The sequence below is a fragment of the Solanum verrucosum genome, unplaced genomic scaffold (genome assembly GCF_900185275.1).
Source record: "Solanum verrucosum unplaced genomic scaffold, falcon-dt-bn FXZP01000078.1, whole genome shotgun sequence".
Lineage (NCBI taxonomy): Eukaryota > Viridiplantae > Streptophyta > Magnoliopsida > Solanales > Solanaceae > Solanum > Solanum verrucosum.
Window position 1 is genome coordinate 1177166 of NW_026020150.1, and position 16373 is coordinate 1193538.

Here is a 16373-nt window from a genome sequence, read left to right on the forward strand (position 1 = left end):
TTCTATTTCAAATCTAAGTTACGACATGAAGTACGTTGTTGGCCAAAATTACTATTTTGGGAGCATAGTCGTATTTGTACAGGCTAGGCTTAATTGTGATGATAACCCGGTGTTACGTCATCATTATTGAGATACTAGAAACTAAATAAGTTATTAAATTCATTTTTTTAAGGTTGTATATATTCGTGTACAAGTTGAAGACCTTGATACGCTGGTTGGTCTACGGTTTGAACTCTTGAAGTTGTGTTGGACTATTTCTGTGCTAAAGAACTGAGATTTATGTATAAACTTGTACTTGCACTCTTTTCTGCTAGTATATCTGAAAGTTTATTTTGGTACCTTGGTTACCTCTTTTCACTTTGCATTATCGTGTTGGTATCCTTTAAAACATTAATGACACTTGTGTAACTCGCCCACTTTTACGGATTGTTTGATCACCTGGCACTCTTGTTGGGAAATTGTCCTTCTTATGGCTGTGAATTTGTCACTATTGGCATGCCTCTTGATTCAGATCATTTGCCATCTTGACTCTGGACTTTTACTCTGTCTTAAGAATGGAAGTTGTCCATCTTAAGTATGATCTACAAAGCCATTTTTAATATGGTTCTCAGTTCTCTTGATTATTGGACTTGACCCTTCTTGATAAAGGGCGTCGACCCTTCTTGGTACCTGTTTGTGCTTGGTGTGACGACATGATGTATATATTGGGCGAGCCTTGTTATTGAATCTCTTGAAAAATTGTGCTATTAGCGTTCTTGACATTTGGATCTTTAAATATCAAACTTGATACTCTTTATATTTTGCTTACTTGATTTATTTATTATGTTTCAATTGTGCTTCCCATGACTTGAGAAAGGTAGCTTGGTGAATCTGAGGGCTCCGAACCTATAGTTTTTACAGCACTAAGCTATATGCTTAGCGATAGTTGTTTCTTTCGTAGGGAATGTTCGAGAGGATGCATGAAGCTGGCCATTGGAGATGGAGATTTTGAGAGCCTTAAGGAAGATCACATTTGAATATAGGCATCTATATTTTGTATAAACCTTGGGACTTGTACATGATCTATGTGTTTATATTTACATGAAATTTTGAGGACTAATTTGATCGTGTCACCATGTGTTGTAATATAAGTGTGGCTTTATGTTTTGCTCTTTTTGGGGTGTGTAAACCCAAGTTTTGTAATATACTAAGTTTACTATTTGTTTTGAATGGTTGTGTGAAACATAAACCGGCTAATTTGGGTACTCGAAAGTTGGTAACATTCTTTTTATATCAGTTTTAAGTGTGAGGATAATATATGCATGGAAATCTCGTAAGTGATTTGCTTAGATTATCTTGGAAGGGTTTTTCCACCATAAGTAAAAATTCTATGCATTTTCGATTTGATGCATATAAATGTTTAAATGGGTAAGATGCACATCCATAACTATTTTTTTTTACCTAATCCACCTACTAGATTTTAAATCAATACTCCCTACATTCATATCTTTTGAATGTCGCTAGTATTAAAGTAGATTCCTTCTTAAGTGGTAATATCCTTCTGAAAGGGTCGCTACGTTTACCTTCTTCGGTCTCCTTCACCAGTCTCTATGGGAATGGAGGTTGAGGTCTAGGCATATGAACAACCTTTTGTGTCGCCTCAGCTTCCTTTTCATCACTATTTTTTGGGACTTTAGTAACCTCAATATCATCATCATCCTTTTCTAACACCTTTTCAACTTCAGACGGCATGGGGGGGGGGGGGGTCCGTGATCTGCTATCCTCCGTGAGTGGTATCTACCATACAATACCCATCATTTTTTGGATTCTGGATGGTGTTGCTAGGAAGTGTGCCAAGCTGACGTGGATTTGCATTGGTGGATAAGTGATTATATTGTTGCTCAAGTTGCTTGATCAACACTGGATGGACATCAACTTTTTGGCGGATTCCAGACAAGTTGTTTCACGTCTCTTTCACATTCTCATCAGTTGCATCAAACCTCTTCATCATCTTTCGCATCAAATCCTCAATGCGTGACATACGGTTACCAGACTCTCTATTACCATGAGGGACGTAGGTATCAGCCTTATCAATCATGTTGACGTAGTTATTCTGGTTGTAATTGTTATCACGATTGTAGTTCCCACCCTGAACATAATTACCCTTATAATTGTAGTTACCCTCACGGTTGTAGAATCCATAGTTCCGACCTTGGATTCCTTGACCTTAGCGACAATTATCCGAGTTGGAACCTTGAGTGATTGTTTGGAAACACCCCATTTGACCATTCACCGAATTCGCATCCTCCTCATAGTAGTACTCCTTAACTGGTGGTGGTAGAGGTCTAGTAAGATAATTCACAGTATTTACCTTTTCCGCACTACCACTCACATGTTTAGTACCAAACCCAATTCTATTCTCATTTGGGCCAGCTCTTCTCGAAGGTCATCATTAGTTTGATTAGGTGCAATTTGGACAGCAAACGTGCTCCTACTAGTGTTTGCCTTTCTAGTGCTCCAAACATTCTTGTTCTCGGAAATCCTCTCAAGCTTCCCTGCGATCTTCTCAAATGTGCACTCACAATATGATCCTCCAACAATAGTATCAAGTACAACTCTTCCATTGTCATCTTGCCCTCTATTAAAATACTCTTTCAATGATTCATCATCAATGCGGTGGTTTGGGACATTTCTGATGAATCCAGTGAACCTATCCCATGATCGAGTCTCCTGGTAGTGCCGTAAAGTTTTTTAGTTTATCCTTATGACTTATCTTTTTGGAAACTGGGAAATACCTTGTTGTGAACACCTTGTGCAATTGGTCCCACGTATAGATTGAATTATATGGTAGCTCAGAAAACCACACTGCAGGATCACCGGTTAATGATAATGGGAAGACCCTTAGAACTATGATATCCATATCTAACTTCGCTCGCCCAACATAACTTTTGCACACACTAGACAATTTAGCCATATGAGCATAGGGATCTTCCGAAGCCAACCTAGCAAACAACCCTCTCGCTATAAGTATTTGTATCAAACATCTGGTTACCACAAATGTGTGACCTAGAGGTAGATGAGGAATAATGAAAGGCCCATCAAATCCAATCGCATCATAATCAACCCTGTAGTATTGATGAAACCTTGGTGCTGGTGGATTTTCCACCCTCTCTACATTTTTGTTTACAAGATGACCTTGAAGTTGAGCGGGCACATTAATGACTCCACGTTGTTGGAACCCATCTCCATTTCCTTAAACCTCGTCATTCGAATTATTTTGAACCCCTTTATTATTCATTTTAGTCAAAGTTTTGCTCAACTCTGGATCGTAGGGGGTAAATGGTTCACCTAGACTCCGTGTACGTGGCATTCACTAGAATAGAAACCTGAAGAAAACAAAAACAATAACAAAACTTAAAATCAGGAAATACTTGACTAAAGTTCAACATTGTAGTTAGTTTAATCTAAAACCCGTATTCCCCGGCCGTGGCACCAAAATTTGATACGCTCAGATTACAACTCCCTAAAGAAGTATAAGTGATTGTTGTCAAATAAAGAACCAAACTTGTAGTTTGGGGTCGATCCAACGAGAAATATGGTCTAGACTTAAACTTAACTAACAATTATATCCATTTAGTCAAATTAATTCCAAGGAAAGTAGACAGGGGGGATTTGGTAATTAAGTAACAAATTATTATGCTTCAGTAATTAGTAGACAAGATTTAACATTCGTTGTATCAATATGAGAAAGAAACTAGGGTATATATGTACCCCACAACCCCTTAACGCAGTAATCCTAATAATAGCAATCCTTTCCTAGTATTTAACATATAGAGTTGGTATGTTAGGTATCCCGAAGTGATTGGTCCTCCAAATAGGGAATTTCACCACTCAGCTTGATCCGTCTACATGTGTATTTTTTACCAACCCTTACCTTTACCCTAGATTAGTTGTCATATTAATGTAGTTTAGTTTTCACCCTCACTCCAATTGACATCAAACTATTAGATAGCATCTACTAAATCTCTGTTGATTAATACTTTTCTCATTCATTATCTCCTTGGTCCGGCAAGTAAGAATGAGGCGATATCTAACACGTTCACTCGTTAAAAAGGCTTCTAAATGAAAGGATTAACAATACATGCATGAACACTATTCAAGAGTTACTTAATTATTATTCATACTCTGTTAAATATTCATGGTTCTCACAACCCTAGTTGTGGATTTAGATATTCATGCTTGAAAGATCACTATTCATAATTAGTTAAAAGAATTCATAAACTTACAGGAAGAATTGACGAAATCCGAATATCCTTGATTGACTTTCAAAGAAAAAAAATGTATAAACAAAAACCGAAAAGTTAATTGCTAAGAGGTTGCAAATTAATTGCCAAAGAACAAAACTTAGAAGTTTACAATAATGTCTAACCCCCAAAAATGAGAATTACAACTCCTATTTATAGAAAACAAATCTTAATAAAATAGGAAATAAAATAAGGAAATAAATTGCTGAAACGCAGCTTCGGTCGATGGCACGACCTACGGACCGTGAGTTGACCTATGGTTCGTAGGTCACCCACCGTGGCTCAACACTTAGAAACTTCATTAGGTACTGGAACCTCAGTTTCTCTGATCTCTTTGATAGTTGTGTAGGACGGGTCATGGGTCAACCTACGGTCTATCATCTGCTCTATGGTTCCACACTTGGTCAGACTTCCGTGATCTTCCACCTATGATGCATCACCTACAATCCATGGGTTAGGCTATGATCCATCCTGTCAGTCTGTGGTTTAAGTTCTGAAATTCAATCTCAGGCTAAGACCTACGGCAATCAACCCACGGCCCGTCATTGGACCTACGGTCCGTCGGTGGCCCCTGTTGGTGACTCCTTCAGCACTTTTCTAGCTCACATCTCCATCAACCGCATCCAAGCATATTTCCTGTAAACAGTATACATAAAACATTATTTATAATACAAAACAGCCCAAGACACACACAAACTCTAAGTGAAACGCATCAAAAATACCGTAAACTCACGGTATATAAGTCTTTCAATGCATCAGTTGTACATAAAGAGGCTGAAATTTAAGGACCACAGTTGGGATCCAAGACCCATCGATTGGACCACGACCCGTGGGTGGGTCCCGTTATTGGGGGTCCTAATTTTTAAATCTATGAAACCAAACGATGGATGACCAGCACGGTCTGCTAGTGGAACCACAGACCCTAGGTCATCAACATCGTTGGGTCAAAAGTTATTTTTTAGAGGCTTTTTGGTCTTTTCCTAATTATTCTAGCCTAATACTATGTCATTTTTCCCTTTACCAAAACCTCTATATAAGCGTTTTAACCCCAAAATTTCCCAATTGAAATCATTCACTCAAATTACTAAAATAAGAACAAGTCTTCCTCTCAAAAATATTTCTCTGTCTAGAAAGCTTCAAGAAGAAAGAGTCAACCTAGGGTTTCAAGTCAAGCTTCCAATTCCACCATTAACAGCAAGCTTTTGGCATTGAGGTATGATTTTTTTCATCTATGGAGCCCTTTCCTCCATGGAGTTCTTAAATTCTCCAATTTACAAAGTTAGAAATTCCAAATTGAGTTAGCGTTCTTCCTCTATGTCATGGGTTCTTTTGAATGTTGATTTATCTGATTGGTTTATGAACTTTTATGCATGAATTGATATAATCTCATGATTTTAAGATGAATCCCTATGAACCCATGCTTAACCTATGTTTTTTAGATATTGATTATTGAATGTGAGTTTTAAACTATGAAAGGTAAATTATGAAATTATGCATGTTCTTATGGAATTGATGAGATGATGTAGATTTCTTTAAGAATAAAAGCCTATATGTTGTCATTGTAGTTAATTGTTCTGAAAGGATTACTCACACAACTACCTCATGCATGGATATGAATGGTTTTTCTCACAAAAAGGATTCTAAGGTTGAAAGGTCTTCTCACCTAAAATTAACCAAAGATAAGGAGTTATTCTAATGAAACCTAGCTTGGATTGGTTACTTAATTGTACCTTTCCATGGATGACATGCCCTTCCATGGATAATAAGAACAAGGTAAGAAAATGATTATTCTGTGGGATTCTTGCTTAGTACCGAGAGGATATTGAGATGGGAGCTCTCCCATTAATAGAGGCCGAGTTTCTAGAAGAAATATCTTTATTCCATACATATGTGCCCCCATAGGATGATTGTCTTATATAGACATTAGGTAGTGGATCCACATAAGCTAGAAGTTCGTGGGCTTACCTTGTCAAGTAGGACACCTCTTTTGAGTGTGGGGTAGACACCAGATTCTGTTTTAATAACTCACTTGGTCTTATATGTCGATTAAAGGTAAATCTCCTACAATAATGAACTAAGGTTACTTCAATAAGTGTCTTACATGTGACTTAAGATGATTTCTATTTGCATTGACCATGTTTTATGACTAATGTCTTTTAGTTCTTTTACATTCATGATTTAACTTGGTTATTGCCCTTTATGAAAATGTCCCTTTTTCTCATGTGTTCAAATTTTTTATGCTTGGCTATCGTACTGGGATCATATTTTATACTAACACATACTCTTGCCTATATTTCCCTAAATGTAGGGTTCTACAGTCAGGGTTCCTAGTTTCTTTGCTAGAGTTATTCTAGGAGATTCCAAGCTTTGGTGAGTCATCATGCTTTGAGGACCGGGCATTTATTATTTTTAGTACTTCCTTACTTTTAGTTTTGGAACTTGATGTATGGGCTACGTTCCGATAAACTCTTATGTGCTAGATGACTTTGAGACGATGTTTAGATTTCTGCTTTTCTCTATAAAACATTGCAATGTTGAAATTGTCTTTTAAATCTCTTTATTATACTATATTGCATGATGAATGCAAAGTTTCTTGTATGGGGCCTCTCGGGGTCTTATCCGCCTTGTTATGCCTAGGGGGCTACCTTGGTTGATGACAAACTTGTTAATCAGAGCACAAGCTTTAGAAAGGTCCTAGGAAGTCTCATAAGCCACGTCAACTAGAGTGTTGCTCATGAGTGTGAAACGCGCCTTGTTTATGAATGGGAAGATATAAGATGTTTAGGAAACTCCACTTTTTTCATTACTCTAAAGTCATGCGGTAGAGTTTAAATCTATAATATCTCTCTCCTAATCCTTATCTGATGCTCTACATCATATGGCTACTCGAAGGGCATATGCTAGAAGGAATGTAGGAGAGAATGCGAATCAAGAGGCTTCTCCTCAAGCTCCTTAAGTTCCGGTTGATCCTTTGGCCGAGAAAGTGACTAATGCGTAGTTTAGGGCTGCTTTTCAAGTATTGGCTCAAGCCATGATGGCCCAAGACAATAGGGAGGTTGCGGTCCCTGTGAACCCAAATTTGGGTACGGCGACATCTAGAGTAAGAGATTTCACTTGAATGAATCCTTCGGAGTTTTATGGGAGGATCCTCAAGATTTTATTAATGAAGTTTACAAGGTGCTAATGATAATGGGAGTGACGCCAATGTAAAATGTGGAGTTGGCCGCTTACCAACTTAAGGGTGTTACTCAAATATGTTTCAACTAATGGAAAGAAGGGATAACGGAAGATGCGGATCCTATTGATTGGGAAAAGTTCAAAGATGCTTTTCTCGATAGGTTCTTTCTCCTTGAGATGAGGGAGGCAAAGGTTCTTGAATTCATCAACCTTCGTCAAGGAAGTATGAGTGTTAAGGAATATGCTTTGAGGTTCACACAATTGTCTAGATATGCTCCTACTATGGTTGCTGATCCTTGGGAAACACTGAGTAAGTTTGTTTTAGGGGTGTCCGAGATGGTAGTTAAGGAATGTTGTACCGCTACACTTATCAATGCTATGGACATTTCTCGTCTCATGGATCATGCTCAACAAATCGAAAAGACAAAACTTAAGGAGAGGTCTAGGAAGGCAAAGAAGGCTAAGACCGATGGTAGTAACTTCTCACTTTCAAGGTCCGATGGGAATGATCGTTCTAAGTTTCAACAAAGGTTTTCCGGCCAAGGTCCCTCCAATCCTCCTTCTAAGTTCAACAAAGATAAGGTGTCTAACCCTAAGCCTCAAGGAGGATATGGTGGCCGATCTTCATTGAAAATGTCTACTTGTGCTAGGTGTAGAAAGAAGCACGAGGGTAAGTGCTTAGACGACACAGATGATTGCTTTGATTGTGGTAAAAATGGTCATAAGATGAGGGATTGCCCGATGCTTACAGCTAAATAAAGAGAGGGTAAGCAAGATCCTCCTAGTGGTTTGGATTCCAATGCTCCCAAATAAAATTGATTTTATGCACTTCAAACTCGTGGTGAACAAGAGGGTTCTCCCGATGTGGTTAGCAGTATGTTAAAAGTTCTCCAAATTGATGTTTATGATTTACTTGACCCTGGTGCTACCTTGTCTTTTGTGAAGCCATATGTGGCTATGAGATTTCATATCTTTTCGGATGTGTTGTTAGATCCTTTTTCTATCTCTACTCCTATCGCTGATTCTCTTGTGGCTAACAGGGTCTATAGAAAGTGTCTCATCTCCTTGTCCCAATAGAGTCACTCTTGTTGACCTTGTTGAGCTTGATATTCTAGATGTTGATGTTATCCTTGGTATGGGTTGGTTGCATGCATGTTGATGAGTCTACAATTTGGAGTCATTTAAGGCTTTATTTTGATAGAAATAGTGTCCTCGAATGCTTATTTTGTCTGAATATCTGATGAAAACTCTTCAGTTTCAGGTATTTGAAGTTTTAGTGGAAGCATGGACACTTAGGCGCAAAAAGAAACAAAAAGGCTGGAAAGAACGAAGAACTTGAAGCCTGAGTATTGCCAAACATCTTTGGCGACTTGCCGAAAAGACAGACTCCGCCCTTTGTTCCAGTAAGCGAAGCCCTTGATTTTAGAGGATTAGGAAGGAGATGAAAGGACCAGTCGACGCTTCGCTGAATAGTTCCGCGAAGCAGTACTATACCGTTGAATAGTCCCGAACGTGAAGATGCTGAAGGCGAGCACTAAACAGTGATGAGACAGAAAAAGGGCGAGTCGCCGAGTCATTCGGCGTACTCGACTAACCTTGCTGAACTATCTACCAACACAAATTTCTGATGGCTATAAATACTAAACTCTTTATAAATTTTAGAAGTTCTGAACCATTATTATATTGTTCACAATACAATAGTACTTTTTAGATATTTTTCTCTCAAGTTTGGAGAGGGTTTTTGTAAGAGATTTGAAGAGAGAAAGATTTCATCTTCCCCAAGTTGGAAGTGGGTCTTCTTCATTCTTCTTCCTTTGCTTAAATCAAGGTTTAATTTCTTATACCCATTTGATTTTAGCATCATTTTAGGTGTATATTTTTATATCTTGATGTGTAGCTAAAAACCCCATTCTTGCGGTGGGATTTAGCAAATATGTGTTGATATTGTTGTTGGGCCTTGCTTTTTGATAGGCTAGATGTATTTTAATGGTGATTTCACCTACTGGTTATGGTTTAATTTAATTAGTTTGTAGTTGCAAATAGAAATCCACCAATGTGTTTTCGACTTGCCCGATAGGGAGGTCGCGAAACTAAGACCACTAGACTGATGGACAAAGGAGTGGGTCGACATGAGGTTCAACCCGAGAGGGTGAGCCCTAGTCACATATCGTAACACTCAGCTCGAGAGAGTAAGTGGGGTAAGGCATAGGCTGGTCTTCATGCGGCAAATGGGTGTTCTAGAGGAACCCATTTGAAACGGGGTAAGTTGCCCGAGAGGGAACTTATTTCCATTTAAAGCTTAGCCTAGTCACTATTATTTTGCAAATTTCCTATCGAAAGCATGTACCCAATGATTTATTTCAACTTGCATCGGAGACACACCCCAAGAACTTCTCCCCAAACTTGATTTTCTTGTTAATTTTAGCTATTTTTACCACTTGTGAAAAAAACCCCATTTGATAGTTGACACTTTCGTGTCACCCCCTTTAATTTACTATGTTTTTGTTCGTAAATATCTTTAGTTATGACTAGTTAGAGCTAAATTTTATTTTCCTATCAATTCTCAAAACCACTACCTTGGGACACGATCCCAACCTTTAGTTGGGTTACTATACTATCGACGATCGTAGACACTCATACCGGGTCACGATAAGCATCAAAATGGCACCGCTGCCGGGGAGTGGTGTTAAGAAGTTTTAGATTAATAGAATTTTTGTTCTTCTTAGTTGTAGTTTCACTAACTTTACTTTTAGTTTTGTTTTTCGTTGAATTGTCCATTTAGCTGAGCATGGCTGAGCAAGTAGTGGCAAATTGGTCGAAATGAGCCAAGGAGCCCAAAAGGACTTCATGCTAACCGAATTGGCATCTTAGCTAAACGATTTGGCCACCAAAATCTCAGAGGTGGAAGTTCAATGCAATGGTAGGGGGAGGTACATACCTCCTCATGAGTGGAAGAAGTCTAGAAATGGGGAGAAAAATCATGTCGAGGACACACTTCAAATCATTCTCCGAAATGTCACCGATCAATATCGGGTGTTAGAAGAAATGAAGGAGAATATTGAAGTGTTGAATCAAATGATTGGATCTCACTCTAGATCAATCTAGCTAATCAGGTCATTCCTGAGTTTTGCAGTACCTCATCTCCACCCAAATGACATATTGGGGTCAGCTAGTAATATTGGGGCTAACCCCAATAACGGAGAGTTAGACGGAACTTAAGTCGTGCCAAGACGCAAAATAAGGCACTTCTTGGAAGGCAACCCAAGGTTTACTGTTTTTAATTATTCTGTTCGAATAATGGTGTGCTGATTTTGTATAGTAAAATGAGAAAGGCATTAAGAATTGCAATTTGGCAAGCCAAGGACCCAGTGGGCGAGTCACCAAATTTATCGGCGACTCCAACTTAATCTGCTATTAAGATCTAAAAATAAGGAATGACCTGTAAAACTCGGCGATGTAAGTATGTGTTCAGTACATCGCCGATTTTAGCGACGATAAGACTAACGTCACCGAATGACAAGAACTGAACGGTTATATAAACGCCAAAGGTCAGATTTTTTGTTCTCACTTTCCCTCGTTTCAAACTCTCCAAAATCACACCAAAGGTATTATTTTCTAGATTTTTACCTTAGATTAGTATTTTAGTCGGTGATTAGTGCTTGGGGTTGGATTTCTTTGCTGCCTAGCATTACAAAAAGCTATTTTATCGACATCAAAGCTATTTTAGCGACAGGATTAGGAATGAGGTTATCCGGGAGAAGGTGGGAGTGGCCTCTGTGGTGGACAAGTTGAGGGAAGCGAGACTGAGATGGTTTGGACATGTGAAGAGACGGAGCGCACACGCCCCAGTGAGGAGGTGCGAGGTAATGGTGGTAGAGGGCACGCGGAGGGGTAGAGGTAGGCCCAAGAAGTATTGGGAGGAGGTGATTAGACAAGACTTGGCTATGCTTCACATTACCGAGGACATGACTCTAGATAGGAAGGAGTGGAGGTCACGTATTAAGGTTGTAGGTTAGTAGGGCTAGCGTGTTGTCTTCCCTTGCAGGGGTATGGGTTGTTAGAGTGTGGAGTAGACCTAGCCTTATGATGTTTACTGCGTTTCACGCATCGCATTACTTTCTTGTTGTTACTGTCTCATTTGTTGATTATACGCTATCGTTTGTATTGGCTGTTATATTTTTTATATATCTCTCCTGTCACTTAGATTTGTTGTTCTTGAGCTGAGGGTCTCCCGGAAACAGCCTCTCTACCTCCACGAGGTAGTGGCAAGGTCTGCGTACAATTTACCCTCCCCAGACCCCACCTAGTGGGATCTCACTGGGCATGTTGTTGTTATCGACATCAAAGGTTAGCCTCTAAAACCACGAATTTATTTTTGAAAATTTTGCACTCATTTGCAATTATAATATAAGGATGGCGTGTGCTGGGCCTCTCTAATAGAAATAGGTTGATATGCATTGTGTAATTCAAACTTAGTTGCCTGAAATATTTTAATAGTCGAATGCTTTGTTGTTCGTGCTTAATTTAATTTGAATGCGATGGAAATGGGTGCCTCTTGATTGTCATTGCATTAGTTGTGTACCACCTAAAGATCCCACATTTGTGTGAAATAACAAAAGTTTCTCAATGAAGGAATGGGTGACGACATTCTGAAGGGCGAGCATAGTTAAATGGCTAAAATTTGGCATGATCGGAAGAAGTCTAAGTATTCCGGAATGATGGAAAGTATGAGTCTTGTGTGAATTTCGTGTCTACATGCTTTAATTTCGTTTTCAGTGCTTGTAAGGTCTATTCTCAGAAGTGGGTTGAAAAATAGGCATGGTGAATCATTCAGCGAGCTGGGTCGTGCTCCCCAAACGATTCGGCGGTTCGCCTACTAATCTAAGATCACCCTTCATTCATGTCCATAGTGCTGAGAGGCCTGTAACTTTCAGCGGACACATCCGTGGCCACGGAAGGTAGTCGGCGACTCGCCATTAGGACATCAGACAACCCTTTGCATGCCCCCTTTACCCTCTTTCATTGTATCTTTTGGCGGTCAACTTTCTCATCGCCTAAAGCAGTCAGCGTCTCAACGACGGGATTGGCTACTCCTTCTCTAGTCAGATTCTCTGTAGTTGTGTTGAGTTTTGTGTAATCTCTTCATCTTTTGTAGATATGGTATAGACCAATTTAATCGAGCAACCACAGAAAAAGGGTAAAGGCATTACAATAAATGAAGGAGGATCAAACCCTCCAAAGAGAAAAAGGGATGACCTCCAATCGGGAGATAAGGGCAAATGAAAAAAGCACATCGCTAGAAAGGGCACAAATGTTGAACCATCTTTTTCTCAGCCGGAGGATGAGCAACCTTTGAAAAATTGAAGGGAAGAATTCAGGGATCGAGATTAGCCCATAGTTAGCGAAACTCCTTCAGCTGCCACTCCCTCGACTACCGAATCAGTGCCAACTCTAGCACCACCTCCAGTGGCTCCTTCACTCCCCGTACCTCCACCTCCACCCAGGTTGCTGAACAGACTAAAAGGTGATGGTTTACGAATAATTCTAGAAGAAAAGTTACTATCCGTAGAGGGTTTGGAAGATAAGAATGTTGAGGTGCTTGACACACTTATATATCATGAGTTCGAACAGTTCACTAGGCCGCGAGGCTCTTACATTCCTTCTTGGGTTCGGGAATTCTTCTTATCCTATGGGGAGTTGGTCTCGAAAAAGAGAAAAAGGCTAGTGAGTTTCAACTAGTGAAGTGAATTCTTGTTAGAGGCAAGGAGGTGGAGTGTCACAGTGCGCATATTAATGTTGTATTAGGTCGATCGCTGCACTCGATACTACCCTACCAGGGATTGCCTATTGTTCCATTCCTAGATGATCTGAAGGGTTGGTTAGCTTCGATGATTTCTGATATCACCCCGAGGTGGATAGAAGCGGGAACTCCTATTGAGAAGAGAGATATGAACATTGCCTCTCGGTACTGGTTTGGCTTCATCAGCAAAACTATCATGCCATCCCAGAACGAGTCCATTCTGCGTCATCCTAAGGCGGCTTGCCTTGGTTCTATCATGGCCAGTAGGCGGATTGACCTAGGACTGCTAGTTTCACAAGAGATGGTTGTGAGGGCCAAGCAGACACTGATGTTGCTGCCCTTTCCTGTTCTAATTACCGAGTTATGACAACGTGTTAGAGTACCACGGGATCCTGCTAGCAATATAGAGGCCACACAGTCCTCCTCCACCGATATCCGGCGCATACAGGCTGAATTCACGGGAGAGGAGGTTGACAGAAAAAGAGCAACCCCAGTCGATACTTCCCCAGAGGTAAATGTTGACTCATTATCAGCAAATACACATGCGCCCACTACGGCCTATGAACCCTCGGGTATACCAACTCCTTCTTCTTCTTCCTCATAGGTTCCAAGTGTTTCATCATCCTCCCAGCCTGCCAGGATCACTTAGGCCATGATCCTGAAGATGGGGCAGTTGACCTACTCAGCTGACGTGAGAGATACCCGACTTGAGAGGTTTGTTCCAGGGATGATCGACAGGGCCATACTAGCAGCACTAATCCTAGTTCATTCAGTTGTTGATGCCTTGATAGTGAGAGTTATTGCTTGCGAGAGTAGATAGGGGGAAGCCTCTGAGGTGATGACTTTAAAAGATGAGATTGTGAGTTTGAGACGAGACGTAGACTATCTTAAGTTTATGAATTTCACTTCACTCATAGAGAGGGCAGACGATGAGGATGGTCCTGGGACCACCGGAGATGTACAGGGGGATGGTGTTATACATGCAGAGTCGATTGCAGAGATCGATGAGGAGTTGATATCAATGCATACTCAGGAGACACATGAGAGTAGAGATGATGGTATATTCAGAGATTTGTCAGATCTTATAGAGACAATTGTGCAGCCGATTATCTAGACTTTGCCGACTAAGATGTCCACAACAGCTCCTCGCAGACCTGGCATTGCTATTCAGTCTGAGGCTGCATCTGGCACTGATGCCCATACACAAACTATTTCATCAGACACTGACACCCCGATAAAGAGAGAGATTGCATATACATGACCTTTTTTCACCCCCCTCTTTGTCCTATTATACACTATACATTTGGTACATCTATTTGCATTTGAGGACAAACAGTCTTATTTGTGGTGGGGTGAGGCCCACCTTGTGTTGCCTGTTTCAGATACTTGTGTTTTGGTATACATTTGGGGTTATCTGTTTTTTAATTTTGTGTTTTTAAAACTGCTTTTTGTGTGGATGTTTGAGCTTATGGCTCTCTTTTCTTTTTAATTGCTAATGATTTTGACCCTTCTAGAATTTTTTGAATTTTTTGCACATTTTTGCCACCCCTCGTGAGTTGAATGTGGTTGTTCTTTTGCAAAAAAATTGCGCCTCGGTTTTGATCAATACCGATGACTCGAGTAGTGCTCTCAATTGAATTAACATGAATGTACGGCTATGATGAGGCCAAATGAAGTTGCATAGACAATATGTGAACTTCTTGCATCTCATTTTGGTTAGCCATTTATCAAATTGATTCTCTTGTAATGACCATTGCACACTAGCAAAAGTGTGTAGTCTTGTTTGACTTAAGTGTCAATTCGTTGTGTGATTAGCTTGCTTTGAAACTTTCATGAATAAACCTACAATTTTCCCTGTTAGTCTGATTGATTTAGAAAGGTGTCCTCTTGAGATGATCTCAAGCCATTTTAAAGAGTGTGAGCCAAATTTGAAATATACCTCTTTTGTGGCCTACCTGTGAGTGTGTGAAACTCTTTTGAATACCCTTTGAACCTTATCTTTCTTTGGAAAAACCTTGATGAACCCTAGACCTTACATGACCCACTACCTATAATCCTCTTGATTTGTGGTTTAGCGAATAGCCAACTTAGGCCAAAAGCCTAAGTTGGGGGTGTGGTGAAAAGGAAAAGGAGAAGTCAAGAATTGCAAGAAAAGTCCCCCCCTAACCCATGGTATTGCATGAAAATGGAACCCCTTCAATTAAAAATAAATAAAAATAATAATTTACGAAGGAGATCGGGTTCCAAGCAATCCATGAAGGTGAATAAAAAGGTGACTTAGAAGCACTAGAAAAAGAATTTATAGTGGAAAAGAAGGGAATGCCTTGAGAATACCACATCTCACGAGAACAAAGTCACTAAGCCTAAATGACCATACCTTTGCACTCAGCCACATTACAAGCCTAGAAAGACCTTTTTTATCTTGAGTAAGCCGAATCGAAAGTCAATTGGAAAATAAGGGCAAACCTATGGGTGAAAACATGCATTGTGTCCCTCTTTTTGAGTGTGAGCGTTGCATCTGATTCCTGATCTTGAAATGACTAACCTCTGTGTGTGAATATGGAATCATTCTTTATGTGAGGATATTTAGATACTTTTTGTTGAACTTGAACTTGCACAAGTAGCAAGTATTGCGAGCATGAGAATCTTTGGTAATTTTCTGTCACAACTTGAATATTTGAGAACACAATTGTTCCTTGCATAAGTAAATTTAGTCTTGTTGTGTGCACTCCTGATTGAGTCTTGTGTAGCACTGTTTGAGACACCCTTGTTGAATGGCAAAACTCAAGTTTTCTTGAGGACAAGCAAAAGTTTAAGTTGGGGGTGTTGATGAGTCCACAATTTGGACTCATTTAGGGCTTTATTTTGATAGAAATAGTGTCCTCAAATGCTTATTATGTCTTAATATCTGATGAAAACTCTTAAGTTTCAGGTATTTGAAGATTTAGTGGAAGCATGGACACTTAGGCACAAAAAGGAACAAAAAGGGTAGAAAGAACGAAGAAGCTGAAGCCTGAGCATCGCCAAACATCTTTGGCAACTCACCGAAAAGAATAGACTCCGCCCTTTGTTCCAGTATGCGAAGCCCCTGAAGGAAGAGGATCAACAAGGTG